This window comes from Macaca mulatta, chromosome 5 (genome assembly GCF_049350105.2).
Source record: "Macaca mulatta isolate MMU2019108-1 chromosome 5, T2T-MMU8v2.0, whole genome shotgun sequence".
Taxonomy (NCBI): domain Eukaryota; kingdom Metazoa; phylum Chordata; class Mammalia; order Primates; family Cercopithecidae; genus Macaca; species Macaca mulatta.
The window spans coordinates 14459285-14479584 of NC_133410.1; the positions used below are offsets into that span (position 1 = coordinate 14459285).

At 39.0% G+C, this 20300-nt stretch overlaps 1 protein-coding gene and 1 long non-coding RNA gene across 4 annotated transcripts in view; one reads left to right on the forward strand and one right to left on the reverse strand.

Annotated features, from left to right (window-relative positions):
- Positions 1-15657, reverse strand: part of LOC144341127 (uncharacterized) — a 191010-nt gene extending 175353 nt beyond the window's left edge. The window contains exons 1-2 of the long non-coding RNA XR_013417780.1: positions 15541-15657; positions 3023-3148 (exon numbers count right to left, since the gene is read on the reverse strand). This is a non-coding gene — a long non-coding RNA (uncharacterized LOC144341127). The remainder of the gene's footprint in view (positions 1-3022; positions 3149-15540) is intronic.
- Positions 1-20300, forward strand: part of C1QTNF7 (C1q and TNF related 7) — a 107842-nt gene that overhangs the window by 74849 nt on the left and 12693 nt on the right. Inside the window, exon 1 of one of the 3 annotated variants that reach the window (XM_001099442.5) lies at positions 15249-15818. The exons of the other annotated variants lie outside the window; for them this stretch is intronic. The gene's annotated coding sequence lies outside the window, so the exon portion shown is untranslated. Of the gene's footprint in view, positions 1-15248; positions 15819-20300 lie in introns of those variants that run through there. 3 annotated transcript variants of the gene reach the window in all.

The window sequence follows — 20300 nt, forward strand, 5'->3', positions numbered from 1 at the left end:
CTTTTTGCTAAAAGGAATATGCTTCAATGGTAGTTAAAATAAAAAAGGAAGGTTAACTTTCTAAAACACATGAGACAGAGAAACAAGGTAACTGCATTCAAAAGATGCATCAGCAAAGTTGCAGCCTCTGTGGATGGAGACAAGGATTCAGAGAGACTGACTGATTTCTCAAATTGACAACCACAATACTGTGTGATCTTTACTCAGCCCCTACAAAGTGGGTCATCTCAGTTTTTAGTTCCAGTCTTCTCAAACACAAATGTAACTGAAGAGAGCAACCTAGAGTCAAGGAGACAGTATGTTTTCTTTCATGCATATTGAACATTGTCATTGCAATGTGTATTTAATTGTTTTTAAATTTTGACTCTGCACACAGGTATAATGGGCACTACCTTTTTGATACACACTTGGACCTCAAGCATTCCTCTCTCATGACAGCTATTCACTCTGTGTCACTTGGTGTCTCTCCTAGAGTTCTGTATGCTTCTTCAGGGCAGATAAATAGTTTAATCATCCTTGAAGCTCTAAACTTAATGATTGGAAGCTATGTGCTGAATGAATAAACCATTTATTATTTTAAAAATTCATGATCATTAAGAATTTCAGAAAATACAGAAAGGGAGAGAACAACAAACAAATCCGTGATCATAACATAAAACAAGTAACATTTCATGATATTTCTTTCTGGTCTTTTTAAATGTAGAGGCTTTCTTTTTATTTTTCTCCTTACAAAATCATACGCACACATTTTCTATCAGGACTTTTGCACTACACATTATAACCTAAGCATTGCCCAATGACATCTCATAGTTCTGCAGCTTGATTAAAGTTAAAGAACACAGTAATAGGGCTTTGGGGGTACAAACACATTTTCTTCCATTCAACACATTATTAACTCTGGTGTGATGAAAAGAGAATTCTGCCTGCATCTTGGTGGTTATAAATCAGGCTTGAGTTCCCCAACCTGACTAGAATATCCCTTTGTTTTGCTTCCTTTTCTATTTAGAATCTGTGACCTAAATTTAGAATCTCTCCATTTCTCCTCAGTGTGATAAGCAGTAACAGCCCTCAAAACTCTCAGTAGAACCTTCCAGCAAGAATCCTTTGGCAAAACATAGCGTCAGTCACTCTGATTCTAGAGTTGTTCTATTTTTTTTTTCTATTAAAGTAAATGTTTTCATGAACTCACAAAATGTGTTAGTCATAGCCATCATAGAGTTCCAGTTGATGATTAAAAAACAAACTAGGTTTGGGATACAATTCAAGATGCCTTCCTTACTCCAAATTTGTTCTTAGTCAACAGAGAATAGAGGCCAATGCCTTGAAACCAAACATATTTTTATGAAACCAAACATCATAAAACATGAGTGTGCATACCCTTACATCACTCAGACTGCTAAGATTAATAGACATGCTGAAAGCATTTGCTTCACACTTGCTCAACTGAACAAATACATCTTTTCACAAAACAAGTCCAAAATCTTGGCCATTCCCAAATGTCTAAAATCCAAGACTCTTTGCTTTCAAATTCCTCAATGAGAAAGCACAGGAGAAGGAGAGAATTCAGATCATTAACCAGATGTTTAAGATTGGCACCAGGAAGAGAAGGAGCTAGAGTTGTACATTGAGGAACCAAAAAAAATAAGAAAGAAAAGAGGAGGAGGAAGAAGAGAAAATACACTAAGAGAAATATTCAATGACACTCTTTTACATTATCAATTATTTATTTCTTTAAGAAAAAGGACATTTCTTTTCATCCACACAAGATATTGTTCGTTAGATGAGTAGAGCAAGTTTGTTTTGTTTTTGTGTAGCATTTATTGACTTGTTTCTAAGACCAAAAGAATATGCTTATTTCCCCTTGAAAAATAGTTGGAAAGTACAATAGAAATAAAATTAGAAAATACAAATTGCCCATAACCTCTCTGTATAGTAATGTGGCTACATTAATATTTTGGTGTTGGGCCTTCTCATCTTTTTATTTGATGCATATATATATATATATATATATATGTGTGTGTGTGTGTGTGTGTGTGTGTGTGTATATATATATATATATATATAGAGAGAGAGAGAGAGAGAGAGAGAGAGATCAGAGATGGGGTCTCACTTTGTTGCCCAGGCTGGTCTCAAACTCCGAGCTCAAGCAATCTTCCCACTTCAGCCTCCCAAATTTCTGGGAATACAGGCATGAGCACCCGGCCTGCATATATTATTTTTAAACTGGAATAAATGTTACAAACTAGAGACACTATTTGGTAGCCTCCTTTTTCCATTAAGCAATATGTTAAAAAAGATTTGCCTTTGTCATTAAATGTTCTTTTAGTACATAGATTTTTAAGAACTGCAAAAGAGTCCTTTTGCTGATGGGCCATTGATTTAAGTAATCTTTAATTATAGAACAAATCATTTATAACATCAAAAAATGTTACACTGTGATTACCACTGCTGTAGAGCTTTGAGTACTTTTTAAAAATTGTTGTCTTTAAATTACATCCTAAGGGTGGAAGTGTTGGGAAAAAGGGTTTGCACAATTTTCAGACTCTTTATATATATTTGCCAATATAAATTTTGCACTCCTAAAAGTTTATACCACTTTATATTTGCATGAACAATCTGTAAATGTGCCTGCTCTTTAATTAGTTTTAATTTTTTGCATCTTTACCAAACTAATAACACCATTAGAAATTATTTCATTTTGCTATTATTAATTAATTCATTGAACAAATATATATCCAGCACTTTCTACATGCCAGGCTCTGTTTTAGAACTAGAGGCACTACTGTGAACATAGGCTCTGGCACTGGGCAGACAGGATCGGAATACCAGCTCTGTTCAACTCCCTCTGTGACCTTAGGCATGTTCCTCACCTGAGATTCCATTTCCTCCAGTACAAAGTGCCGGCAAACCAACCCCCACTTAGAGGTGATCCTGAAAGTTGACCATGCTGACATGTACACAGTGCCTGGACCAGGCAGGGTACAGGGGCCTCTCAGTAGGTGAGTTCCTTAGCTCCCCTTACCTGTAACCTGGGCAGCCACTCACTAGAGGCACCAGTTCTCTCCACGATACTCGATCCTGCCTTGATTGTAGGGACTGAGTTCTTGACCCTGAAGTGCTCTGCTGTCTCACACAGCTCCTTTTCCATCTGAGGAAAGACAGACTAATTGTAAGAAGCCAATTTCTGCAGTTTGTTATATCTCAGATTAGCATTGCATTATTGCATTGATTCTAATATAGGAACTGTGGCCGCAGCACACCAAATTGAGTCTCATGACCTCGAAGTCCTTCCTCTTGTGTTAAAAGTCAGAGGAAAGAAAAATCTTCAGTGGAAAGAAAAATCAGCCGAAATGCAGCCAACACTGCTTTCTTGCTTGTCTACTGCATTCTCCCTAGTCTTAGCTGCATTTCCCTATACAAAAGATTTTTCAGGGATAGCCCAAGTAGTGACAGTTTTTGTTTTCCTCCAGGTCTTTTATGTTATAAAGAAATTAAAAAATTATAAATTTAGCTAAAGATCCACCTTTTATTCTTTCTCTGTCCTTCAGTTAACCACTGAGGACCTGAAACTAGTGCATTTCATTCCCATGTATTCTTTGTAAATTTTTTCATTGAAATGACCTCTCATAATGTAGAACGAACCACCTTAAAATATGCAATTCAGCAGCATTTAGAACGTTAACAATCTTGTGCAGCCACCAACCATATCAAGTTCCAAAACATTTTCATCACTTCAGTAGAGAACCCCATACTACTAAGCAGTTATTCCCCATTTCTCACTACCCTGAGCCCTTGACAACTATCAATCTGCTTTCTGTCTTTATGGATTTATCTATTCTGAGCATTTAATATAAAATGACTCATGAAACATGTGACTATGTTAGTCTATTCTTGCATTGCTATAAAGAGATCCCAAGGCTGTATAATTTATACAGAAAAGAGGTTGAGACCAGGCACCATGGCTCATGCCTGTAATTCTATCCCTTTGAAAGGCCAAGGCAAGAGGATCACTTGAGTCCAAGGTTCGAGAACAGTCTGAGCAGCATAGTGAGAAGCTGTCTCTACAAATATGGTGGCACACACCTGTGATTGCAGATACTTGAGAGGCTACCTCCTGAGGTAGGAGGATTGATTTAGCCCAACAGTTGAAGGCTGTAGTGAGCCATGATCAAGAAAGGCTCTGTCTCAAAAAAAAAAAAAAAAAAAAAGAAAGAAAAGAGGTTTAATTGGCTCACAGTTCTGCAAGCTATACAAGAAGCATGGTGCTGGCCTCTGCTTCTGGTGAGAGCCTCAGGAAGTAAAGGAGGAAACAGGCCTCTCACATGGATTGAGTGGGAGAGGGAAGGGAAGAAGTGCCATATACTTTTAAACAACCAGATCTCTCAAGAACTCAGTCACTCTTGCAAGGACAACATTAAGCCATTAATGAAGGATCCATCCCCATGACCCAAACACCTCCCACCAGGCCCCATCTCCAACACTGGGGATTACCATGGGAGCAGAGAGAAGGTTCGTCAGGGTGAGCCTGCATGGACAAGCGCCCAAAAGGCTTCCGGCAAGAGGCTACATCTCACCCATCAGCACTTAAACAAAAGCCTGTTGAAAATCTCTCTGCTTCTCTCTTTATCCTTTGCAGCCACAGTGACCAGATATGATCATCTTTGCCCATTCAGCTGCATCAGCCTCCCAACTTGCTCCCACCTCCCCGCCCCGGCCAAGCCCTCTCTAATGCCTTCTCCATCATCGTTTTATGCACAACAAAGATCATGGTCTCCTCTAACCCTCTCATGGAACCCCATTGCTGTTAAGATAAAAGCCAACCTCTTCAGGCCCTGAAATGACTTGACCCCTACTATTTTTCTGACCTCCTTTCTTACAGGCTATTTTGTCTTATAAGCTCCAACCCATTGTCCTTTCAGTTACTACAATTCCTGAAGTCCTCTCCTGCCCCAGGGCCCTCTCACATGCTGTTCTCCCTTCTTGTGAGGCTTTTATCCCATCTTCACCTGGCTAAGACATCCTCAGGTATCCCCAGGTATCATCTCATCCTTAGAGTGACTTTCCCTGATCTCCCAAACCACAGTAGGCACTCTTTTTAATCTCTTTCACCAACCCCTCTTCTTTTCTTTTGTAGTGCTTGTCTCTCTTTAGTTTATATAGGTATTTACTGAAAAGAGGTAGCAAAACATAGTAGTTAAGAGTCCTAAGACCACATGGCCTGAGACAAGTTATTTACCTCTTGTGCTTCAGTTTTTCCATCTGAAGAATGAAAAGAACAATAACAGTATCCTTCTCCTGCGGTTATAGAAAGACTGAGTTGGTGTATGCAGAGCCCTCAGCACAGAGACTACCCAGAACCCCTGGCTGAGATTGTGTAGGCAATTTGGGGCATTTATGCAAAATGACCTCTGAGATGCCACCCAACTCAAAAATGGTACAATTGCCAATACCATTGTGGAACAAGTTTTGACGCTCTCTTCACAGCAGAGGTTAGCTTCGCTAACCTTTAAAGCTACTTCCAAATCTGAGATTCTGTGGCTCTGTGTTCCAGGCACAAAAGGTGCCTGACTGTGGGGGAACTTACATTCCCCAGGATTTTGTTTTTATACAGGGACGGGGCAGTGTAAATTCACACAACCTTTTGGAAAGCAGTTTGGCAGCATGTGCCAAGAAAGACATAAAACATACAGACCTTTTGATCCAATAATTCCATTTCTGGGAATCTATCCTAAGGAAATAATCCTAAATAGGGATAAAGGCTTATGCACAAAACTTTCAATGTAATCTCATTTATACTAGGAAAAAATAGAAACAGCTTAATTATACCATAATAGGAGAGGAGGGGGTTAAATAAATTATTGTACAATTGCTTAATGGATATTGTTTGGCCATTATTTGCTCTAAAACATAACAGGGGAAACACTTATGATATAATATTAGGTTAAAGAAAAAGCACACAGCAACAGTGCATAGGTACTATTACAAATCTTTGAACAGAAGACCTATGAATACACAGAGAGAACAAAAATAACAGAAAGAAAGAAACCAAAGTGGTAACAGTGGTATAGTTCTGAGAAATAGAACTATATAAATAATTATTTACTCTTGTTTTTCTACCTTTTCCTCCTGATATTTCGTTTGTATATTTAAAACAAAATACAAATAGTTCCATAGGACAATTATAGAAAATACATGAGGTTTTAAAAAAAAGTATATGTATTTTGATCAAAAAGTGTATATGAATAGGAAAAAATACTAAAAGGAAATCACATACATCTACACACACACGCACAAACATACACACACACAGCCAAACAAAAACCAAACAAACCAAACCTCTGCCTAATCTTCTAGAATCCCATTGTATTAGAATCCTCGCCAGTTGTGGGGTGGTTTTCTTACCTATCTTTGCCAAAGTCTACTTCATTTTTGCTGCCTCCCATCCTTTCTCCAGATAGCAGTCCAAGAAATCTATCTATTAATAGGAATTATATATGGTTCTCATCACTCGCAAACTCTTCACTGGCTTCTTAATGCCCTGAAGATAAAGTCTAAGTCCCCCAAGAAAGCTTAGCCTCAACATCCACAGCCTCCGCAACGGGCTCCACCCCCCGCCCTTCTTCCTCCTCACTCTTCTTCAGCCTCCCCAGCTTTCTCACCCTCTCCAAGGTGCCTTGTTCTCTCTCAATGCCAGGCTTTTACTGAACCATTAGCTCTCCCTGAAGAAACTACTTATTCCATTCTGGCACTTATTTTCTCAGACACCTTTCAGTCATCCTTCAGTTTTCAAGAAATTGCTTAGAAGTTCTATCCCTAAGGACAGTGTTTCTGATCACATAGATGAGATTATCCTGAAAACACAGATCTAAAGTGCCTCCAAAGACATGCATTTCCTAGTCCCAACAAGAACGTAAACTGTAAACACTATCAAAAGAAAAAGGAATGCCTGTAACTTAAATATGCTCCTCCCTGCACCAACAGAAATCAACATTTTTTGAGTAGCACAAATGTGTCAGTCAACAAGGTTCATTACTTCATCAAACTTTATAACAACCTTACTTTGGACATTTTTAAAATTTCAATTTATAGAAGAGAACACTAAGGTTTCAGAGGGGTAATCCTCAGAGTCTTTTGCCCAAGGCAATTTATTCAAGGTCACATGGCTGGACAATGATGACTTTGTCCTTCAAAGCCAGCAGTCTTAATCCACAAAGAAATGTCAGTGGGAAGGGGGAAGACATGAAGATTCCTGCTAGTTTAGACTCTAGGGTAACATTCCATTGCTTTGTCTTTTTTTTCCCAAACCTCAGTGCTCAGTTTTCCTCCCCAGCACACTATGAGTCATTGTTGGATTTCCCAGCTCTCTCTCCAATGTGATGGAGTCTGCTGAGGACATCGTTTTGGCTGGAAGTGAATGTGTATGCAAGAGGCACCACCTGCCGCTAAATCTTTGCCTTTGTTGGGTCTAATGTAGCTCTTGACCCTGAACTTGGCTCACGTCCTCAGGCACCCTCCCCACAGAATGCCTCACATGTTTTTAGCAATAAACAAAGCAGAGAACATGGACCCCCCATTATCCAGATAAACGTTTAGAAACACCAAAATGTTCAAATAGACCTGAGATGCCTGAAAGAAAAAGAGAGTTGAAGAGCTTTATCTACTAAATAATAAATGTAAGGTATTAGCACAGTATTGTTATGATCACCACTATTTTTATGCCTACATAATGTCACAAAGACACTCTCAAAATTCTGTGGCTGGAATGGTTTGCATCATTGAGTGGAGGCTTTGCTTCCAGGCCTCTGACCTTCGGATGGTTTTCAGGTGCAAACAAGGGGCGTGTAGAGAACTCAGGACAGTCAATGGCACTTGTCAAAGAACAGTAGCCAAAGCTCAGTGGTAAGAGCAGTGGCAGCTATGTCAGCACTATTCACCCACTTCATATTTATGCAGCACCCACGAAGTGCTAGGCAACAGGAACTCATTTTCTGTGGATTATTTCAATTAATCTTTACAACAATCCAAGGAGCCAAGTACTATCACTCTCCTCATCTTAAACCAAGAGCTTGGTTTGAAGGTCAGACAAATCTGGGTTTGAATGCCAAATCTATCACTCAGTAGCTGTGTGACCTTGGGCCAGATCTCTCATTTAGAAACTTCAGTTCCCACATCTGTAATAAGGAGATAACAATACCTACTTCACTAAGTGGTCAGGACTCACTGTAGGTAGCACATAGTAGATGGTTAATAAATATATAATATAGATATTTAAAATTTGTGGTACAGCAATACAATGGAATACTACTCAGCAATGAAAGAAACATGCAACACAAATGACTCTCAAAAACATTATGTTAAGTGAAAGAAGAGAGCCTCAAAAACCCACATATTGTAAGATTCTATTTATATGACACTCTGGAAAAGGCAAAATTACAGGACAGATATATGATCAGAGGTTTCAGGCAGCTGGGGTGGAGGAGATTGACAACAAAGGGACAAAAGGGAACACTTTGGAGGGAATGGAAATGCTCTGTATCTCTTTTTTAGTGGTGGCTACACAATTGCATACATTGGCCAAAAATCATCATATTTACCAAATTTTACCAAAATCAAAAATTTACCAAAAGGGTAAATTTTATATTTTAATAATTATACTCTAATAAACCTGCTTTAAAAAAAAAAAAGGATATTGCTCAGATATGACAGCAAAGGAGCTTCTTAATCCAGATTCCTTGGGATTTGACAGATTTTTTTATCTCCAGTTCATTGACCTGAACATGCCTAGTTGTTCTTTTCATATTTGCCTATCCGATAATTCATCCTACCTTCCCCGGGGCAGAATAAATCAAGAGGTGAGGGAGGAAAAGAGCGTACTTGGAAAAATCCTTCCTCCTGAAGACCAAAGGATCAGGGAAAATGCATTCTCATCTAATATCTACCCTAACCGAATATTATTTCATCTAATATTATTTCCTGTCTATTCAATGCTAAATTTCCAAATAGCTCGGTGGGTACATGGAAATTCATTATCTACTTGATCTCTATTTTTTTAATATGTTTAAAACTTTTGATAATTTTTTTTTTTTTAGAAAAGGTCATGCTTTGTCACCTAGGCTGGAGTGCAGTGGTGCAAACATGGCTCACTGCAGCTTCAACATCCTGGGCTCAAGCCATCCTCCCACCTCAGCCTTCTGAGTAGATGGGCCTATATATGCACTCCAGCAATGGCTGGCTTTTTTTTTTTTTTTTTTTTTTTTTTGAGAGGTGGGGTTTTGCCATATTGCCCAGGCTGGTCTCAAGCGATCTTCCCACCATAGCCCCCCAAAATGCTGGGATTATAGTCATGAGCCACCACATCTGGCCAACTTTCTATAAGTTTTTAAGTTTTTTATGTTTTAAAATACGAGAAGTGATATTTTGGGCAAGGTAAAGTATTATGATCCAGGATAATGCTATATTGTTCATTCACATTTATCGACAATCATGGATATTTATGTAGATTAAAACACTGGATTGTCTTCTACATGTGAAGTTAGGAACCAGGTATCAGTGAAGGTTGTAGAGCAAAGACTCTTTTGGCCATCCTGCAGGGACCTGAGTTCCAGTTCTGGTTTAGCATAAATAGGTTATTTGGGCAATTCACTTCTTACTGAATCTGGCTTTTTATCTGTGAAATGGGAACTCAAGCAGATAAAACCTCTGAGATCCCTTCTTCTCTAACAGTGTGAAATTCCCAGTGCAATGTAAGAACTGTGAGTTGAGATCCTGTCTTCTGCTTTCAAAGCTGTATGTTCAGGGCCCAGCACAGTGCCTGGCACACACAGGGGTCAATGACATTTGTTCATTCCATGAGTCAGTGAATTGCCTTTTTTAAATATGCAAACTCCTTTTCTCATAAGAACCCACCTCTTTTCCTGCAATGACAGCAGATTCAGTTTAGAAACCAAACTGAGTCATTTCAGCTGGTTGAAGTCAGCTTGAAAAGCCAGGAAAGCGGCAGCAGGTACCACCTCTACCTGGTCAACAGCCTCGTTCATGAAATCCCACTCACAGCCCTTCTGGGGAACCTACTGACCCCTGGATAAGGATCAGAACCTCCCGTAGCCAACAGAGCCCCGCCTGGCCCAGGCACATCCTCCCTGCAGGCTCATGCCTGCCGTTGCTCTTTCCCACTGGCCTCCACTCAGCATCATCCTCTTCCACCTCAGGGCCTTTGTATATGGCATTCTCTCAGCCTGGATGTATTTTTCTGCGCTTCTGCCAGGTTCATGCCTACTGTTTTTCCCCCTTTTAGGTCAGATGTCATTCCTTTAGGCAAATTCTCTCTTTAGGCAAGATTCAACTGGGTTGTCCAGCTAAACACTCCACAATATCCGTTATTTTTTCCTTCAGAGCATTCTCCAAAACTTATTGAATTTATCAAATAGTATTAACTGTCCTTCATATGATATGAATAACAAATAATCTCATTTTTCTTCCATCATTTGTTCTTGCCAAATTCTGTTGGATCTTTCTTCCTTGCCCTTTCATGACATCTCAGGCAAATTTCTTGGCTTTCTGGTAACTTCCAGTTACATCAACAATTTTATTAGTCAATTGTGACTCATTTTCAGATATTAAAAAGACAAATCTAAATCAAATTTTCTATTTTATATCCAATACTTGTCCATCTCCATGACTGTAGTTCAGGATATGCTATACCCTTTCACTCTTCCCCCATCTCCTGCCACCTCCTTTCACTTTCAGCTCCTCTTGAGTCAGGTCAGAGAGTAGAAGAATCAGGAAAAAAGCGACTGAATTATTTGTATTTAATAAGTGCTATTTGTATGATCCTCTACTGGCTCCAATGTCTGCTGCTGTGCACTCCAGGTAGCCAAATGCTGGCTGTTTCGGGGTGAAGGTGTTCCTTGGTTGATAGCTTGCAGTGCTTCCATGCCAGCCTCAGCTTCTGTACGCAGTGATACACCCAGTGACTTCTCAGTGGCCTCCCCCAACTAGGAGGACTCATTGGCCCAGGAAGTCCCATCAAGATGGCCCAACTCAGCTGCCTTCCTCAGTACCATCTCTCTCTTAGGGAGGGCATATATTCTTGCCTCTCTGACAGCTGCCCCTGCACTGCTTTCCCTTCTCCACAACTCTATCTTGATGCCTGTCTTCAAACACTAATCCTTTCTGAGTTTCTAGTTTTCTCTTATGTGGACTGAAAATGGCTGATGGTGACTGCCAGATCCAGCTGGATTTTAACAAGTTCTAAGTCCATGTATGAGCACTGGTTGCCTATCATTCTCTGCTTTGTGTTTTCAGCTGAAATTCCAAGTGGATGGGAATTCCCAATTCATATCCTGTTAAGCATAGTTCTGTGATTATTTCATAAATACCTCTCTTCCCCACTAGATTTTGTCTCTACAAGGACTCTTTGTTTGCTCTTTACTGAACACTCAGACCAAGCATTCAGCATCTGACATATAGTAGCAGCTAAATAAATATGTGATGAAGTAATAAATAAAAGAACAGGATGAGACACAAAGAAGAACATATTTGTATCACTACAACTCCCTGGTTTGTAAGGACAAGCAGATAAGGCATCATTTGAGCAACAGTAGAGAAGGCAAAGATTCCTAGAGCCTGGCTGCCCATCGGAATCACCCATAGAGCTTTTAAAAAATATCAATGCCTAACTTAATCTGCTGATGTGCTCATTCAGTAGATCTAGTTAAGAACCAGTGAGCTAAAGTGCATGAGAGATCCAAATTATGTGCTAGAAGGGTTCAGGAGAAGACAGGGTTGTACCTGGTTGAGAATATCAGGGAGACTTTCTGTAGAAAGTGATGCATACAGAAGATAAATGTGAACAGATGGAGAAAGAGGCATAGGGGAGACATGGTTGGTAATGGCTTGCAGCTACTGCAAATGATATAAGCAAGGCACTGAGGTTAGAAAGAGAAGATTCGATTCTTAACAAAACCCAGGGCACCCATGGAGAGGAGAAGGAAGAAACAAGGGGTATGCAACTGCAAGTTGTTTGGATGCAAAAAATGTGGTCTTTTAAAGTTAGCAACAACCTAGGAAGTAAATATGTTAAGTAGTTAGGTGTGTCAATTGTGGATCAGACTGTCTAAATTACTCAGCTATAGAAGGAGGATAATGCGATTATCATCACCTCAAGAGGTTATGATGAGGATTAAAGAAAGTGATGCTTGTCATGTCTTAGCACATTGTACATGTTCATTACACATCAGCTAGAAACTTCTTTTTAAAATAATTCTACTACCTAGAAAAATGGTGTGTGAGTGTGTGTGTATGTATGTGTGTAGTGGTGTACAGAGCTAGTTTACACCCGCCAGCAAAGGCCAATTCTACAATTCTACATTCTATAACTTCCCAACTCTGCATTCAGTGAAGGTCAGATTGTTAGCTTGAAATTGACCATGTCGGGGGTATTCACTCAAAGAAAATTAACAAAAGCTACAAATCTGAACCTTCTTTTTGAGAGCTAGGTTAGTGGCAAACTGTTAGTTGCTCTGGGAACATTGATGGGATTGGAATGGAATGGACCGAATTCAGTTGAAAAGTAAATAAATGATATAGGGATAAAAAGGCACACAAGTTGAGAAAGGAAGATTATCTGCCTAGGAAAGATAAAATAAGACCCCATCACTGGGGTGAGTGGCAGGTAAAAATGGAATCTGACTTTTATTCTGAGTAAATACTTCCTTCAGCATATTTTTCTACCCATCACTTCACCACTGCTTCTAAAATAAGTGTGAAAATAACTGAGTGAAATAGACACTGACAAGCTTTATCAACATCTGAGGTTCTGAAAACTCTCAGAGACATTTTCGAAGGTTCATTCTCTCTGGGAAAAAGAATGAGTTCAGAAAGACATAGATTACAATAAATTATCTGAGATGAAAAATAATAAAAAAGAAAAAGAAAAAATCCAACTTGTGTTGAAGAACAGAGAAAATACTGTAATACTTTAATGATACAAAAAACTTTATTTTGTTGGTGCTGGGAAAACCGGCTAGCCATATGTAGAAAGCTGAAACTGGATCCCTTCCTTACACCTTATACAAAAATTAATTCAAGATGGATTAAAGACTTAAATGTTAGACCTAAAACCATAAAAATCCTAGAAGAAAACCTAGGCAGTACCATCCAGGACATAGGCATGGGCAAGGACTTCATGTCTAAAACACCAAAAGCAATGGCAACAAAATCCAAAATTGACAAATGGGATCTAATTAAACTAAAGAGCTTCTGCACAGCAAAAGAAACTACCATCAGAGTGAAAAGGCAACCTACAGAATGGGAGAAAATTTTTGCAATCTACTCATCTGACAAAGGGCTAATATGCAGAATCTACAAAGAACTCTAACAAATTTACAAGGAAAAAACAAACAACCCCATCTAAAAGTGGACAAAGGATATGAACAGACACTTCTCAAAAGAAGACGTTTATGCAGCCAACAGACACATGAAAAAATGCTCATCATCACTGGCCATCAGAGAAATGCAAATCAAAACCACAATGAGATACCATCTCACACCAGTTAAAATGGCGATCATTAAAAAGTCAGGAAACAACAGGTGCTGGAGAGGATGTGGAGAAATATGAACACTTTTACACTGTTGGTGGGACTGTAAACTAGTTCAACCATTGTGGAAGACAGTGTGGTGATTCCTCAAGGATCTAGAACTAGAAATACCATTTGACCCAGCCATCCCATTACTGGGTATATACCCAAAGGATTATAAATCATGCTGCTATAAAGACACATGCACACATATGTTTATTGCAGCACTATTTACAATAGCAAAGACTTGGAACCAACCCAAATGTCCATCAATGATAGACTGGATTAAGAAAATGTGGCACATATACACCATGGAATACTATGCAGCCATCAAAAAGGATGAGTTTGCGTCCTTTGTAGGGACATGGATGAAGCTGGAAACCACCATTCTCAGCAAACTATCGCAAGGACAAAAAAACCAAACACTGCATGTTCTCACTCATAGGTGGGAATTGAACAATGAGAACACTTGGACACAGGAAGGGGACATCACACACCAGGGCCTGTTGTAGGGTGGGAGGAGGGGGAAGGGATAGCATTAGGAGATATACCTAATATAAACGATGAGTTAATGGGTGCAGCACACCAACATGGCACATGTATACATATGTAACAAAGCTGCACATTGTGCACATGTACCCTAGAACTTAAAGTATAATAATAGAAAAAAGAAAAAGAAAATCTTGTTTTGTGTGGTAAGCAACATTAAAGAGAAGTTAGAGAAGTTATGAATGACACAGAAAAGAAAATATGAATATCCACAAATTGTATGAACACTGTAAGGCAGAAAAATAAGAATGCATCTATTCTTTTATTGGTCTACAAATTCACCCACTTCTGAGCCCCCTGGCAGAGACTGGGCTACTCCAAAGAAGAGATAATGGAAAAAGCCCACTTAAGAAGTTATCGCTTATAAACAAATAAATGAACATATTAAAAGGCTGTATCATCTGAAATTAAGCTTGTAAATGGGTGACATTGGACATCATCATTTGGTTCGAGAATATTAAGAACTATGAGAAACCCTGGAAATGATCAAGGACAACCATTTTATTTTGAAAATGAGAAAACAGACCCAGAGACTTTATCTGATTAAAATTTGACTCTAATTCAGCAGTAAGTTATGACTAGCTTCTATGCTCAAGATATTGTTTTGACCATACTATGATGGCATTAAGATTTTGGACAGCCAACAAATTCAAAGGACCATTTCCTCCAGTGTGGAGAGTGGATCCCAAAGGCAAAATTAAGTTGATCAGAATCGGGAGCCCAGCAGTCTCCTTGGTCAAGTGTGTGGTCAACGTCCACTTCACTAACTCTGGAAACATTCCTTTCAATAAGAGTTCTCATTGCTTGAGAAGAATGAGAGGAAAATAAAGATAAAAACAAGATTTTTTTCAGCTGTCTAATTTCCATAAATGACATCATAAATTATATATTGCTGTTGCCAAGGAAATATAAGAAATACACAGCAGAGGGAAACAAAGAAATTGATTGCACCATAGACGACTAGTCATATGCTTTGGAGAATCATTCTGCCTTTTGAGATGTTATGATCAGTTCTTTAGAGGCACAAAGACATATTAGTTTTCTAAAAATACCCAATCATTTATCCATTCAGCAAAGAACAAAGAAAAAATCAGTACAATTCTCATAACCCTCTTTCTTTTCACAGCACATAGAATGAGGGGCTGTTTTCCTGCCATATTTACCAAGAATAGGGACAGTGCTCATTATTCCACAAGACACCATCCTAGGTCCAGAATCTAAAAGGCTCTACCTCCAAAACTCTCAAATACAAAATGGCTTTTTTCTCTAAGTTAACAACTAATTTCCAGTCAGTGAGTAATTTTTTTTCCTGAAACATTCACTCAGTGGAAAACAAACGAAGAGGGAAAAAATTAAGTAAACAAATCTGAAAAAGAGGCCACAACACACAGAGATGGAGAAGCTCTAAACTTACCACTGAAGGAAAGCAGGCACTTAAAGTTTATCCCAAACAAAACTGTAATTTTAACTGGTCCCCGAGTTGAGCCTCACTCGATGAATGACTTCCAGGGCCTTTGGCTCTTTGGGACTAAACGAGAAAATTATTTTTAGCACAACTATTTGGAAATCTTTGAGAACTTGGATCTGTTATTCTGTCTGGTACCAAAGCAAGTTTTTCACTGAGCTCTCATGAAAGATCCTCAGTCTCTTGTGGATTTAGAATCCTGCAGCAGCCCACCATCTAAGAGCAAGGTATGGTGTTTACTCTTTTTTTTAGAATTTTGGCAAATGTAGATGGAATGGCCTGTTCTCGTGATGGGAGCTTTTTAGCTTGTTAAACAGATGATTCTGTAGGAAGATTCCATAAAACTAAAGACCTAGCTTCAGATCTCTGGACTGACACTAGCTTTCTAACCATAGACAAGTTGTGGGACTTCTCTGGACCTTGGATCCCCATCTAACCTACCACAAGATGGTTTTGGGGAGGATGATATGGGCTTAGCATTGCTCTCTAGGATAAAAAATGTTTTGCAAATGTCAGGGTTTTTTAAATCATTGTGCCATAAAGCAGCCAAAACTTTATCAATAATGAACTGTTGAAAATAATAAATATTGATGAATGTTTTTTCTTCATTGAGTCTCTACTGTAGACTAGTCTCTGTCCTAGAGTTCACATTTTAGTGAGGAAACAAGCAAGTCAATAGATAGCCATAACACAGTGCAATTGTGTGGCCTTGCAGGGACTTGAGTAGTGCCAGGAGGAGAAGGAGGTTAATTCATGGCAAACAGGAAAAGCAGTTTTGCAGAGGAAAATTGGAGCCCCCAAAGGCAAGGAGCTGGTGAACAACAACATAAAAGGAACTGAGGCATGAGCAGCTCAGGTCTCCATCCTATCCCAATCACAGTGCCACTCCCGGTGCAACAAGAGAAGCACAGAGCCTGCTGTTGTGAAATCTTCACCTCTGCAGGCCAAGGAAATGTCTCATTTTGGCTTTCCCTGGTTACCTATTCTCTTCTTAATGATTTCCAGGCAAAGCACATTTCAACTTGAATTAATTATCAAGTCCAGCCCGTTGTCATGAAGTAATACGTTATAGTTTCCCTCACATGATGTAGGGACAAACTCAAGTGTTTGAAGACAAAAGAACTCAGTTCAAATTCTGGCTGCACCATTTCATGCCTGTGTGGACTTGAGCCCACCAAGTATCAATGTTCTTACTTGTAAAGTGAAGATAATAGCACTTACTTCATAACAAGTGGTGTGAGGATAAAGTAAAGGATGTCCTTAAAACACCTGGCACAGAAATAAGAATACTGGTCTGTCCCTACATTCCAATTCATTTTTTTATTCAGTTTTTTTTTTATTATGGTAAAATACACATACCATAAAATTTACCACTTCAACCATTCTTATGTATACGGTTCTGCAGCATTAAATACTTTATTGTTGTGCAATATCATCACCATCTCTCCAGGACTTCTTCATCTTCCCAAACTGAAACTCTGTACTCAAGAAATTATAAATTCCCATTCCCCTCTCCCCTTCTTCCAACAACAAGTATTCTACTTTCTGTCTCAATGAATGTGACTACTCTAGGAACTTTGTCTAAGAGGAATCACACAATATTTGACCTTTTGTGACTGACTTATTTCACATAATATAATGTCTTCAGGGTTCCTCCATGTTGTAGCATGTGTCGGTATCTCCTTTCTTTTTTTTTTTTTTGAGACGGAGTCTTGCTCTGTGCCCCAGGCTGGAGTGCAGTGGCACGATCTCGGCTCACTGCAAGCTCCGCCCCCACGGGTTCACGCCATTCTCCTGCCTCAGCCTCCCGAGTAGCTGGGACTACAGGCGCCCGCTACCTCGCCCGGCTAATTTTCTTGTATTTTTAGTAGAGACGGGGTTTCACTGTGTTAGCCAGGATGGTCTCGATCTCCTGACCTCGTGATCCGCCCGTCTCGGCCTCCCAAAGTGCTAGGATTACAGGCTTGAGCCACCGCGCCCGGCCCATCTCCTTTCTTTTTAAGGCTGAAGGAGATTCCATTGTATGTGTAGACCAGGTTTTGTTTACTCCTTCACCTTTCCATGGACACTTGTGTTGCTTCCACCTTTTGGCTATTGTGAATAACATTGCAGACATGGCTGTGCAAATATTGGTTTGAGTCCCTGCTGCTATGAACATGCATGTGCAAATATTTGAGTCCCTGATTTTACTTCTTTTGGACATATGCCCCAAAGTGGAATTGCTATATCATATGGTAATTCTCTTTAATTTTTTTGAGGAGTCATTATATTGTTTTCCACAGGCGCTGCACCATTTTACATTCCCACCACCAACATATTTTATTTTTACAAGAAAAAAATATACGTGGAGTCTACTTACACTGGGGAAAAAATAATATGCTATTTACAAAGGGATCTCAGTCTATGAACATGTTTTCCGGGAGTTCAGTCTTTGTACTGAGTTAATCAGTATTTCTCCAAGTATTTTCCGTGGCTAGTTTAGCAAGAACAAAGGGTTCCATGATTAAATAAATTCACAAAATACTATATACAACATTTCTGCCTCAAATATAAACACATTAACATGGAGGCTCACGAATCTAAAGTAACACAAATTAAATTTTTTAAATGTGTTTTAAAAACAAAAACCTGTTGCTTTGTAATCCCTACAGAAAAATAGGACTGAGGATTATTTATAATTAGCATCCAGGACAGACGTGTTCAAGATTAACAGTATTTCCAGGCTGGGCACGGCAGTTCACTCTTGAAACCCCAGCACTTTGGGAGACTGAGGTGGGCAGATCGCTTGAGTTTAGGAGTTCAAGACCAGCCTGGGTAACTTGGCGAAACCTCATCTCTCCAAAAAATACAAAAGTTAGCCAGGTGTGGTGGCACACATCTGTAGTCCCAGCTACTCATGAATTCAATTAAATGTTTTAAAGCATGTTGTATGTGGAGTGACAGCTAAGGGGTACAGGTTTCTTTTTGGAGTTTTAAAATAGTCTTTAATTGGATTGTGATGTACATTGAGTTGTACACTTTGGTAAATTTTATGGTGTGCAAATTATATCTTTATAAAGCTGTTAAAAATTATTATAATGTTTATGAAATTGTGACCCACATGGTTTATTCCCAGTCAAAATAACCAAGTTCACTGCAAGGCAGTGGGGGAGTGGGTAAAGAGTGGATTATTCAATACAAGGAGTTGAAAATATAAAGTTATATCCCTACCTCACACTTTTTATCAGAAAAATTCTGATGGAACAAATTTTTAAATGTGAAAAAAATGAAACAAAAATTGAAAGAAAAGCACAAGGATTCTTTTCAGGACCTTAAAGTGGTGAAGGCCTTCTAAACACAATAAATTGAATCTCAAAAAATAGTTTCATGGTAAAAATATTTTAAAATACATGAGGAAAGACAAAGGACAAACTGGGGGAAATTATTTGCTGCTCATGTCATAAGCCATTTGTAGATAGATAGATAGATAGATAGATAGATAGATAGATAGATAGATAGATTCATTGCACCATTGCTTATAATAGCAAAAGAAAGAAAATAGTCCAAATACCCATCAGTAGGAAACTGGTTAAATATTACAAACACATCTATATGATGGATTTTTAGCCATTAAATTAAAAAGGACAAGACAGCTCTACACATACAGGTGTCAATACAGAAGCTATAAATACTCATATGGAAACTAAGTGAAAAGGCAATGCACAGAACATTGCATATGGGATGCCAACATGGGGAAGGAGGACACACAAGAAACTGGCAAAGGTGATCACCTTTAGGGAGGGAACCTGGGTATCCAGAAGACTCAAAGGGAGGAGAAGAAATTGACTTTTCATTGCATACTCTTTTTTCTTTTGAATTCCCTATACAAGAAAAATTAATATTAAAATATTTTTAAACACCCTAGACTATGTCACGTTAAAACAACTCAAGTTTTTTATTTGTATTTCTCAAACACTGCAAAAAGGACACACAGACTCCAGGGAGATTTCTTCAAACCCCATTTCCCTCTTTCTTGTGTAATGTTCTCATATTTCATAATTTCTCACCAGTTTTTTTCCCCCACAAAGCTCAAACCTCCCCACAAAATTATCCTCTTTCTCCAGCCATGTTTTTTGGGTTAAGCCCTGCTGTAGGTGGTTGGACGCATCCATGATTTCAACAAAGATCCCTGCCCTCATGTAGCTTACATTCTATCAGGGAAAATGTAGATATAAAATAAAGATAGGAATTAGCTACTGAGTTAGAGGTGAAAAGTACAATGGAGAATAGAAAAATGTAGAGCAAATAAAAGGAAGGTCATGGGCAGAAGAAGGCAGATTGCAGTGATAAGGGTTGAACTTAATGACAAGATAACATTTAAGTAAAAACGTGAAGAGGGAGATGAAGAAGTAAGCTATATGGACATCTTGGTGAAGGGGGATTTAGACAATGTGAAGAGACACGTGAGACCCTAAGGCGGGGCATAACTGGTGTCTTTGAGGAGCACCAAGGAATCCAGTGTGACTGGAGGTGACAAAGTGAGGAGAATAGAAGATGAAGATGAAGTCAGGGAAATAAGGAGGGCCTTGTAGACCATCGCACCATGTAACATGAAGCTTTGGGCCCTTAAGTGCAATGAAGAACCAAACAGCATGATGCCACTGTGATTTTTCCTTTATAATCCACACCCCTTGCATCAACTGAATCCCAATATTTGACTGACCAGTCAC